Genomic DNA, 12662 nt, shown 5'->3' with positions numbered 1-12662 from the left:
AGCTCTAGGTGTTGTTTTGCTGTAGTGCTTCTAATTCTGTATTCATGGCCTCTTACCAATGTGGATCAAGGATAGCCTAAACATAAAAGTGAGCCTTAGTGTGACCTGAAATGTTAGCTAAAAAGGTACAATAGGCAGAAGAGACACAGGAGTAAGAACGAAAATGGGAAAGAAGATATCGAGTACCTGATGCAGAACTTGGTGTCATGGTAGAGTGATTGACTTGTGCGGACAGTATGTAATCTCTATGCCATGCCAAAAGTTGTTTAAGATGAAGTGATTGTCGCAAAAGAGGGTCAGAAGTAGCTGAAGGGTTGGAAGTAGTTAAAAGGTCTGAAGAGGTGGAAACAGGTTCAATGGGTTCTGTTGGAGGTGAGTAGATGGGGGTCATGGGCTCATGTATGTTAAGCGGCTCAGTGGGCTGAGATTGAAAAGATGGAATGTTCATGGAAAAGGATGGTGGAGAGTGCCAGTCCTCCATGACGTTAGGAAAAGAAAATGGCACCACTAAATTGGGATTTGGTGTAGTCGAAATAAAAGGAAATGTGGTTTCAAAAAATTTGACATCACAACTTACCAAAAAATGTTTAGTCTCCAAATCAAAAAAGTTTGTAACCTTTTTGACCAATTGGGTATCCTACAAAGATGCAACTTTAGGCACGGGAATCAAATTTATGGGTAAGATGAACAACGGTTGCATAACACAAACAACCAAAACTTTCAAGTGATCAAGTGATGGTGGATGATTGTATAACAATTCAAAAGGTGATTTAGAAGATAATAGTGGTGATGGTAATCGATTATAAGGTAGACAGCGATCAATACACATTCTCCCCAAAAGATGAGGGGTAAGTGAGATTGAAAACATAATGCTCATGCTACAGTTAGAATATAGTGATGCTTGCATTCAACTACTCCATTTTGTTGTGAAGTGGAAATACAAGTGTGTTAATATTTGATGTCGAGAGATTGAAAGAAATTTCTCATGGACAAGAATTCTTTGCCATTGTCTACCGAAATGGCTTTAATTGAGGGACGAAATTAAGAATGAGCAAAAACAATAAAAGACTATAAAAGATTTTGAGTTTCAGACTTATACTGCACAAGAAATACCCAAGTGCATCTCGAAAAATCATCTACAATGGTAAGAAAAAAACGAGCCCCTGAATGTGTGGCCACTTTGTGTGGACACCAAATATCACAATGTAATAAATCAAATGGGGCATGAATTGACATAGAACTAGAAGGAAACGGAAATCTAGTTTGTTTAGCCATAGGACAAATAGTGTAATTATTATCAAAAGAGATATTAGGAGAAGACAATAATGGGGAGACTAATTTAAGATGAAAGGGTGATGGATGTTCAAGACGCATGTGCCACAAATTTAAGGGTTAAGAAACATGATAAGAGACAATTGTTTGTTGTAGTGAAGACATGTACTACAGGCCACCATGCTGTTTACTCAAGCCAATCATCTTCCTCGTAGCCAAGTTTTGCAAAACATAAAAAGTCAAAAACAAAATGGCAGAACAGTTTAAAGCAGTAGTAAGTTTGCTTACAGACATCAAATTTAAACAAAAAGAAGGAATGCATAAAACGTTATTGAAGGTCATATCTGAGTTGAAAGATATGGTGCCAGTAGAAGTGATTGAAGCAGAAGATCCAGTGGGTAAATTTACAATGGGTATTGATGAGGATTTTGTGTGAGTGAAAAATGTGGAATCAAAAGTGATGTGGTCAGTAGTACGCTATCCAAAATCCAAGGCTTAGTAAATATAGAATTAATTAAAGTATTTGGAAAACGAGACAGACCTGCAGCGTTTGCATAAGCATCATTATTACTAAGAGCATATTTTGGGTTATCTTAGACAAGGCACGAACAATTTGTTGAAGTTGGTCTATGGAAAACCCATGTGGAAAGTTATCAATGTCTTGTGAATGGACCCCTTGTGTAGATTGAGAAGATTCTATTGCATTAGCAATAGGAAATGAATTCAATGCACTTCTTTGGGACCCCCGTTGCTGCTGTCACGAATGGTTGTGTCGATTACCTTGGACTTCTGTGTTGTTGGAAGCCCATGTGCCATTTTTAAATTTGCACCTATCTTAAGTATGACTTTTTCTGTCACAATATTTGCAATGGAATTTTAAAGTCCAACAATTTTCAATTGTATGACCTTTTCTATTGCAATGCTCACAGTGCTTATCTTTGGATTTATTCAAAAGGTTATTTGGATGACTCTGAATTGCAGCAGTGATGGAAAAACTTTCAATTGGTTCAAATGTCATTTGCTGTTGCGTTTCATCTTGAATAACAAGAGAATAGGCTTGATGTACATTGGGTAGTGGCAACTTCATGAGGATGTTCGAACGTAAAACATTGAAGGTGTCGTTGAGGCCCATGAGAAATTGCATCAAACGATCTTCTCCCCTTTGTTCATTATGTGCTTTCATCTGGTTGCAAATGGGAAGAGTTCGATATGTATCTAATTCGTCCTAAAGCACTTTGAGTTTTGTGAAATAAGTCAAGATTGTCATGGTACGTTGTGAGAAAGAAGCCAATGATTTTTGGATCTGATAGATTGCTGGTGCATTCTTTTGTGAGAACATCTTTGAAATCTTCCCACACTTGTTGGGCGGTACTTGCATGAACAACCCCTTTGGCTAGATCAGGTTCCATCGAGTGAGTAAGACATGATAAAATCATGTTGTCTCATTGATTCCATAGAGCATATTCTATTGGTTGATTTGTCTCTGAATGAGGCTCAATAGATCCATTAACGAAGCCAATTTTGTTCTTGGCTATGAGAGCATGAATCATAAATTTACTCCAGGACAGATAACTGGCACCATTCAACTTGATTGGAACGATCAAATGATTGGGATGATTGGGATGATATGAATGATGAATAAAATATGGGTTTGATGGATCTATATCGAAACAGTTGTTGGTGCTGTTTGAATTTTTGGAATGGGATTTTTCTGATGAAGTTTGATCTTTACCTGCCATTTTTTAAGAAATCATGTAAACAAGCACTAAAACATATGCTCTGATGCCATCTTAAGAAAATAAACAGCAGACTTGGAGAAGGAATAATAGGGAGTTGGCTGAATGTGTCTGTCATTTGCAGAATCCAAAAATATAGGCACATATATCTCAATCAGTTCTACCTAATTCTAAGCCTTAGAATCCGTAATCCACTTTAAGTGGAATTTAATTTACACCAACTTAGGAAAGTAAATATATGGAGACTATTACAATTTCATTTCTTAACATCACAAGCCCTGAAAATAGATTCTGCAAAAATATAAGTATCAGAAAAACATATAAAGATCAAGAATCAATACTAAAAAGCTACAGAAAAATGCTTTTATCAATGCTTTAAAGCAGAGCTTTAAAATAAAACAAACACAAATCTATGATAAGTGCTAACACTATAATGCCTCTTTTAAGCAAAGCTATCAAGCCACTAAATATTATTTATACCTAAATTTAATACGTAATATATACAGATCCTTACAACTCAAAAGTTCAGAACTCAACTAACAAAATATTCCCCCTTCTGATTCCGTCCATTCTCACATGCATGCACACATGTACAAAAACCATCAAAACAAAGCTTTCAAGACGCAAAATTTAACTTAATTAAGTTGAGAAATTGCATTGAAGCTTTGGATAAATGTCTTGAATGAGCCATCTTGCCATGAATTTGTAAGCCTGTTGTGTCAAATGAGAACCATCGCAATTAAGACTATTATCAAGATTGAAACACACCAATACTCTAGAAACTCCACATATATGCATAAAGCTGAAGTTATAATCTCCTCCAGTTCCACAACAAGATTTTTGTATCGATTTGATATTGAAACCTGTTTAGACTCAAATGATATAATTAAAGAAGTCAGAAATAATTATGAGCTTAATGGTGATTTATAGGATTAAAACATTTTGAATATATATCTATGCGTAATGGCCGAAGAAATTAAAATTACCAAGTAGTTTAGCGTTGCTTAAAAGCTACTGGTAAGCTTGATAATAGTTGCCATAGACTATAATCACATTGGGATTTTCTTTTTGTAGCTCTTCAATGGCTTGTTGGAGATGATGATTGTGATACATTGACAAGATATTCAAGTCCTTTAGGCAATGAAATTTATCTTAAGCAATAGTATCATTGGTTTGGAATACTGTAAGAAAGATAGGCAAACAGCCTATTGGTAAGTTTCCAGGAACAATTAATTGTATGGCACCATAGTCAATGGTTCTCTGCAAATCAATAAAATGACCCAGATACTGATAATTAGCTAGCAAGTTGACAAGCAGAAAAATGACTATATTTGTCATGTTTGTTAAGTTATGTGTCATTGAGATTTTACAACTCATTTGAAAATGACCTTATAAGAGTTAAAAGTATTTAAAATTTCAATTGAATCAAGTAGTTTTAAAGTTATACATTTAATTGGTCATTTTCAAACAAATTAGAATTAATAGTAAAATTTTTATATTATCCCATTTATTGATTAATTAGGAAACTTACTTTGAGGGCTTCTTTTATGGCTAGGATAACATGGGGTACTAGGGCTTTAACCTCTTCATGGGTCTTGCCTTCAAATAAGGCATAAGTATAGTCATTCGTTCCAATCTCTCCAATCATGAAAAGAGCTGTTTTATGTTTCTTGAAGCAATCTATCCAACACCAAACATAATAAAGCCATTAATATTGTTATATGTGTGCATTGGATGTTAAAAATTATTCTTTATGATGATGTTAATTATTAACTTTAAGTGGATAATAGGATGACAAATAAATTATTTAAATGTGTCTTAGTATAGGATATGATCCAATCTCTATGATTTCTTTTACACTACTAAAGGGATATCTTTTAAAAATTGTATTTAGTATTTTCATTTGTATAGAGAGAGATAATATTAGAATTTAATTAATCATTCACTTTAAGCGGAGAATATATAAGATGACAAACAAAGGATGACTCATGTTTCTAAAATATAAAATACTTCAATCTTGTTGAAAATGGAAGGATTATTTTAATCCTATGGTTTATATAGGATTATGGGTTAGACATCCTTACTAATTTTATGCCTATTTTTTTACCTCTACAAGGTTACATAATTCTTTTAAAATTTTATATTTAGTATTCAATGCATAGATATGATTAAGTTTAATCAATGAAAAGAAGAAAACTGTTCTCTAACTATACCAAACAAGATATATAAGATGAGAATTATCTTATTTTATATATTATTAATTTTACGCACATGAAATACATGGTAAAATAAAATCATCTAACTTACCCACTTTCTTCTCTTTTTTTATTTTGTTTCTATATAAATGCATTCGTATTATTCCTTGTAACTAATCAATGAACTAATGTCCATATAATTGTTTATGAATCAAAAATATATTTAATTCCTGGGATATTCTTAGAATAGGTAGTTAACCATCATTGTGGCCTCGAAATGTCTCATTGTAATGGTTAGACATAGAGTAAAGTTGTTAAATAAGTATTTATTCATTTTACTTTGTTTAATCAAATGTTTATATTTTTATTTTAAGTTAAATAAGATTTAGAACTAATCGTCAACTTAATTAAAATGTCATTTGTCATTTTATACTACATAATGCTGATATGACATACTGATATGTAACAATAGATGATGGCATGGTTTGCTGATGTGATATGATTGACATGGCCATGTGATAATTTTTACTTTCTACATCAACATCATGTGCATATAAAATGACAAGTAACAATTTAAACTAATGACAATTAGTCAATTATTAATAAAGAATTATTCGATCTAAAATAAAAATAAAAAAATTTGATTGAATGTGATAGAAGAATAAAATATTATTTGAATTTTTTAAATTATTTCTTGAGTTTAATTTTAAAGTATTATACCAAAATTAAACTACCACTTATAATATCATGATTTATCCCTAAATAAAGTAATATTCTATTATGTACAATTAAATGTACTCAAATATCTAATACAAATTGAAATGATCTTTCTTTCTATTTGGTAATGGCTTCTTATAGTTGTTTTAGAAAATATTTATAAATAAATATCTTCTATTTATCGGTTAGAAAATTAGTATATTAATATACCAAAACTAAAAAACTACATTCAACTTATTAACTCATTTTGCATAGTGACTCATTTTTATTTATTTTCTTATTAATATTGACATCCTTATTAAAGTAAATTGATAATTTGGTTATTAAATTAAATATTGATTATTTTTATCTATTTTTTTTCTTATTAACCTTGAATTAAAAAAAATTAAATTTTAAATTAATATAAACGAAAGTAGAGCCCTACTTAAACTGATGTAATAAACGCAAGTTAGCTCACACGAATCCATGACTTTGCCAGCAAGGCGGTGAAGGAGGATTGAAACAACTTCACCAAGTCAACTATAAAAACAGAAAAGACCAGCCCTTTTAATATTCACAAGGACCATTCTGTTACTCTTTCTTGCTGTTTTGTTTCTGTTGCTTGGTTTTCCAATGGCAAGAATGGATTGGACTCACCGAACTCTAGCGATTACAAAGCAATTGTAATCTATCTTCAAGAAATTGGCCACAAAGCAATCTATCTTCCTTCAAAGGATGTTTGGCTCTCAAGTGTTTACATCTTAATCAAATAGCACAAGTATGGTTTGATAAAAGTCATTGCACTGGTTGAAGTCTTTTTTTTATTTATTTGTTTAAAAAATTATTTAAATATATAAAATTTTTATTAATTAATGTCAAATTTTTAATTATTTATAACAGCAAGGATACACGATCAAGACAACTTCACCAACTCAAACTATAAAAACAGAAAAAGCCATCCTTGAAGGACTATTCTATCACTCGCGATTGGCTGGTTTTCCGATGGGGAGAATGGGAGGGACTCGGAGTTACTCAGCGAACCCTAGCGATTACCAGCTTCTTGAAGAAATCGGCCATGGCGCCACTGCTACTGTTTACAAAGCAATCTATCTTCCTTCAAAGGACGTCCTGGCCGTCAAGTGTTTGGATCTTGATCGCTGCAGCGGTACTAATCTGGATGACGTACGTCGGGAAGCTCAAACACTGAGATTGATCGATCACCCTAACGTTCTTCGGGCATATTCTTCCTTCGTAGTTGACCGCAACCTTTGGGTAGTCATGCCCTTCATGTCGGAGGGTTCCTGCTTGCATCGCATGAAAACGGCTTATCCCGATGGATTCGAAGAGGCTGCTATCGCTTCCATTCTTAAGGAAACTCTTAAGGCTTTGGATTATCTTCACCGACAAGGACATATTCATCGGGATGTCAAGGCTGGGAACATACTGCTTGATAACAAGGGAACAGTTAAGCTCGCAGACTTCGGTGTTTCAGCTTGCATGTTCGATTCAGGAGACAGACAACGTTCGAGAAATACCTTTGTGCGGACTCCTTGCTGGATGGCACCGGAGGTCATGCAGTCAGGAACTGGATATAACTCCAAGGCAGATATATGGTCATTCGGCATAACAGCATTGGAGTTGGCCCATGGTCATGCACCTTTTTCCAAATACCCACCCATGAAAGTTCTGTTGATGACCATACAAAATGCTCCTCCACGACTTGATCAAGATTGTGATAAGAAGTTCTCCAAGTCTTTCAAAGATATGGTTGCGATGTGCCTGGTGAAAGATCAAACAAAGAGGCCCACTGCAGAGAAATTATTGAAGCACTCGTTTTTCAAGCATGCAAAGCCTCCTGAGCTTTCTGTGAAGAAATTATTTGCTCCTTTGGAACCACTGTCGAATCCTGCGAAACCCCTTCAGCTTAAAGATGCTGCACAACTCGCTCTGAAGAATATGCCTTCAGCAGACCAAGAAGCTACATCACGGAGTCAGTATCAAAGAGGAGTTAGCGCCTGGAATTTTGATATTGAGGATTTGAAAGCGCAAGCATCTCTGGTGCATGACGATGATGATGATGGTGATATTCACGAGTGCAAAGATGATGATCGAAGCACGAAATCAAGCCTTGGTGATAAGACTGCAGCTTCCTGTATTAGTTCGTCTATTGTACTTTCCAATGATCTATGTAAGAGCTGGGTCATAATTCCAGCTTAGTCAGTTAGTTAGTTAGCTGCTGTTTTCTGGGTGTTTCCCCAGCTTGTAAACATTTTCACAGAATTCTTCCTTTGGATGTTGAAATAAAAACTCAAAACTCAATTATCTCAAAAAATAAGGCTGCAGCTTACTATGAAAAATATGACTTATAAAACTTATAATTGCACATCATATACTGGTGTCGTACTAACAGAATGTGCCGTCTTTTTAGAATAAACAGGACAAATCTGGCAGACATGCATCAAGAACCTTTGGTTCCGAAAACGGCGACCATAACCAGCGATACAAAGGATACTTAAATACAGAAAATATAGCATCATGTTGACAATTCAAGGTCAAAAAAATGCTGCTATGGTAGATGGTTGTCTTCTAGATGAATTATCAGTATCAAGATATGTACACTAGGAGCTATAATCGGGGAGCCTCTCAAGATCTTTGCAGTGAATGTAGGTCCATGGTAATAAAGGGGGATCAACACAGTATGTTTGCATGTTTCGTATCTGACAAGAAGATCCTCAGGTTCTTGAGAATGGCACTTGATGCGAACTGATGCTGATGAAGACTATTAAAAGCCCCAAACAAAGAGCACAATCAGTTCAGGAAAATCATGCTGTTGCATTGATTCCATAGAGCATATTCTACAGGTTGATTTGTCTAAAAGGGTGGCTCAATAGATCCTTTGATGAAGCCAATTTTGTTCTTGGCTGTGAAAGCATGAATCATAGATTTACTCCAGGACGGATAATTGGCTTCATTCAATTTGATTTGAACGAGCAGATGACTGGGATGATCTGAATGATGAATAAAATATGGGTTTGATGGATCTATTTTGAAACTGTTGTTGGTGGTGTTTGAATTTTTAAAATGGGATTTTTCTGATGAGGTTTGATCTTTACCTGCCATTTTTTAAGAAATCAAGTAAACAGGCCATCTTAAGAAAATAAACAACAGACTTCTTAAGAAAATAAAAAGCAGACTTGGAGAAGGAATAATAGGGAGCTGGCTGAATGCGTTTGTCATTTATAGAATACAAAACTATACACATATATCTCAATCAGTTCTACGTAATTCTAAGCCTTAGAATCCGAAATCCACTTTTAGTGGAATATGATTTACACTAACTTAAGAAAGTAAATATATGGAGACTATTACAATTTCATTTCTTAACATCACAAGCCGGAAAATAGATTCTGCAAAAATATAAGTATCAGAAAAACATATACAGATCAAGAATCAGAACTAAAAAGCTGCAGAAAAATGCTTTTACCAATGCTTTAAAGCAAAGCTTTAAAACAAAACAAACTAACACTATAAAGCCTCTTTTAAGCAAAGCTGTCAGGGCGCTAAATTATTTTTTAGACCTAAAGCACACACTTATAAATTCATGTACAAAAACCATCAAAGCAAAGCTTTCAAGGGCATGCACAACAAATCCACAATTGAAAGCAAAAAAAAAAAAAACATTTATAGAGTTACTGTCTTTGGGACAGAACAGAGTTACTGATTCAACTGTGTAGTGGCATCAAATCAACTGACATACTTTACTATGAAATGTAAAGGGTACCTCACCGCATTACCACTATTGTTGCTTAAAATTCATTGATTGACATACTGGTTTACGACAATAAGTAAAATCATTTGGTCCTTTCGTACAATGATTCTACCTTCGCTACAAATTGGTCTCGTATTAGTTTACAAGTCACTATATCAATAGATCTATAATAAACAGCTCATTATGCATTCCTGAAAATGAAACAATCATCCGAAAATGGTACACCATCAATCAAAGATCTTTTTAGTTGTATAACTGAAAGATGCATTATGTATCTGGACAAAGAATTTGTATGGGGTGTGTACTAAAGAGAAATAAAGCAAGAAAATAGTGAGGGAATGAGGAAGAGAATTTTATGCAATTACCTCATCCAACAGTGCAGATTTAGACCAACCAGATAATCCAGAACCTCCATCGCCAACATCAATTGTTTCATATCTAACATCATCATGAACATTGGATTTGTTTGAAAACACTTTACATATTTTGGTATCATCCCCTTTGCAAGATAATGGATGGCCAACAACAAAAGGGATCCATGACTGCAGAATCATATCAAACCCAGCTGCTCGTGTAGGATATTAAGAATAATTGAAGGAATGCTAGCTATAATATATATGAAATTGAAAGGGAAGAGCAAATAAAGGAGATGAAAAGAATGTGTACCCTGTGGTCAACCCAATCCTAGATACATGAATAACAAAATAAATGTCCACAAGCAAAACCTCTATTGTTGAACTAAACTCAGTCCAATGTATAAGACATGATAATTCCATTGAAATAGGTAATCTGGAAGCAAGCTCTATATGACCAACATCTTGGCTCTCTTTCTCACCATTAGAGCACCTATCTGGTGAAGTTCTTCTTAAACAAATAATGATCCTTCCCGGGCAAAGAATGTAGAGAAGTAACACTTGCATGCATGCAACACATGTTTGACCCTTAACTAAGTTTGCTTTCTTAGTTTGTATCATTTTGCTTTGTTGTACTATAATTAAAGCTTTAATGTTTGTTTTGAGCTGTCCCTTTACATGTGAGTGTCCTGTAATCTTGTTTTACATTTGTTAAACATATTTACTTGTGTTCTTCATGTAAACAAGGTTCATAAGCCTTGTTTTATCTTCTTAATGAAAGAATATCAAATCCTATCTTCATTCTCTACTCTCTTCTTTTTTCATATACTCTGTTCTCAAGTCTCTTTTGCATTAACATGGTATCAGAGCATTTTTAGGATCTTAGTTGGACTTGAAGAACCAAGAATCTTTCTTCTTTCTTTGTTGTTTCATCCTCCAACCTCTTCAGCATGTCTTCACCTTCAGCTTCTCATATGTCTCCATCAATGTTTGATGGCAAAAATTATCAAGTATGAATTGTCAATATGGAGGCTTTTCTCAGAGGTTATGACCTCTAGACAACCATTGAAACTGAAGAACAACCTACTGCATTGAGGGATAATGCAATAATTAATCAGATCTAATAGTACTCTAAAGAAGTAACAAAGCATTACAGGGCTTTATCCTTCATTCAAGCAGTCGTGTCTGAGAAAATATTTAGTAGAATCATGAGTTGCAAAACTGCAAAGAAAGCATGGACTAAGCTTGAGGAAGATTATATACGCACAACTAAAACCAAGAAAATGCAAGCTCAAAACCTTCAAAGAAAGTTTGAACTTATCAAGATGAAGAAGACACAATCTGTTGAAGATTATATTGATCAAGTCAGTCATCTGGTAAATCAAATGCAACTGCTTGGGGATGACTTGTTAGAAACTCGATTTGTTTAGAAAATACTCATCAATTTACCTGAGAAATTTGAAGCAAAGATCACTTCCTTAGAACAAATTAAGGATCTGTCATAACTCACAGTATTTGAGCTAGAAAATGCACTCAAAGCCACAAAGCAAAGGAGAATAACTCGATTGCAGGCTAATGTAGAGAATGCCTTATTTGCTACAAGGAAAAGGAAAACAAATGCAAATACTCATAACAAAAAGATTACTAGAGACAAACAGAAAAAGCCTTTACATGCAAGTTAATCTTCAACTAGGAAAAGTAAGTACAAAGTTCATTGATACCTCTTTAATATAGAGTTATTGGAACTTAATTTTGATATTAATTTAGCTTAGTTATTATAGTAATGCATAGAAATTAGTAGATTTTATTTAATTATTTTAAATTAGTTAATTTAGGTGAGTCAATCCAATCTTAGTTAATTTTATGTTCAATTTGGTGTTAATGTTATTAAAATAGGTTATTATTGATTTATTTGTGCTTTTGTGAGTGTTTGATGAAAGAAGAATTTTAGTGGAAGAAGAAGAGCAATTTCAAGGTGTAAATTTCTACCGCACATGGTTCGTTATTTCGACCATAACTCTCTTTACAAAGCTCCATATAAGATGAGTCTTAGACCATTGGAAAGATAAGAGAAAAATTTACAACTTTTATGTTTACTACTTCAGTCAATTCGGCTTGAAAAGTGGTCAAAAATCTTGTCGAATTTAGAGCACTACAGCAGTCGTAGAACAATTACGATTTCCACTATCTAAATGGTCCAGGCCACAGCTTTGGAGGTAGTAGGCTGCGGCCCACATAGTCTGATGAGAAAATCCTAATTGAAATTGACTTCTTTCTTCACCCAACTTGGCCTAACTTCAAAACCCTATAAAAATAATATTTCGGAGGAATTTTAGGAGAGAACGAAACACCAAATTGACAATTGAGAGTCAAGCCACAAAGTTATTAAAGCTAAGAAGAATTTGAGGGATTCAAGGAGATTTGGAGATCAAGAATACAATTCTTGGATTTTTTCTATCTTTATGTTATTCTCTTATTTTCTTGGTTTTGTTTTTAATGTTTAAATTTTATTTGATGATGATGTGTGACTTGATGGGGAACTAAATTATTAATCTAAGATTATTATTGAACTTAATACATAGTCTGATTTATTTATCTCTCGTTTACTTATGTTTGATAGAATTAAGTTGTTTATTTGATT

The 12662-nt window shown here is 33.8% G+C and overlaps 2 pseudogenes; one reads left to right on the top strand and one right to left on the bottom strand.

Annotated features, from left to right (window-relative positions):
• Positions 1-3647: 3647 nt before the first annotated feature.
• LOC18594268 (GDSL esterase/lipase At5g03980-like) lies at positions 3648-5505 on the bottom strand (annotated as a pseudogene).
• A 1396-nt stretch (positions 5506-6901) lies between these two features.
• Positions 6902-8116, top strand: LOC18594267 (uncharacterized; annotated as a pseudogene).
• Positions 8117-12662: the final 4546 nt, after the last annotated feature.

Source organism: Theobroma cacao, chromosome 7 (genome assembly GCF_053813885.1).
Source record: "Theobroma cacao isolate CCN51 chromosome 7, ASM5381388v1, whole genome shotgun sequence".
NCBI classification, from domain to species: Eukaryota; Viridiplantae; Streptophyta; class Magnoliopsida; order Malvales; family Malvaceae; genus Theobroma; species Theobroma cacao.
Note: the sequence above shows the minus strand (reverse complement) of the source record. Positions and strands in the feature narration are given on the sequence as shown.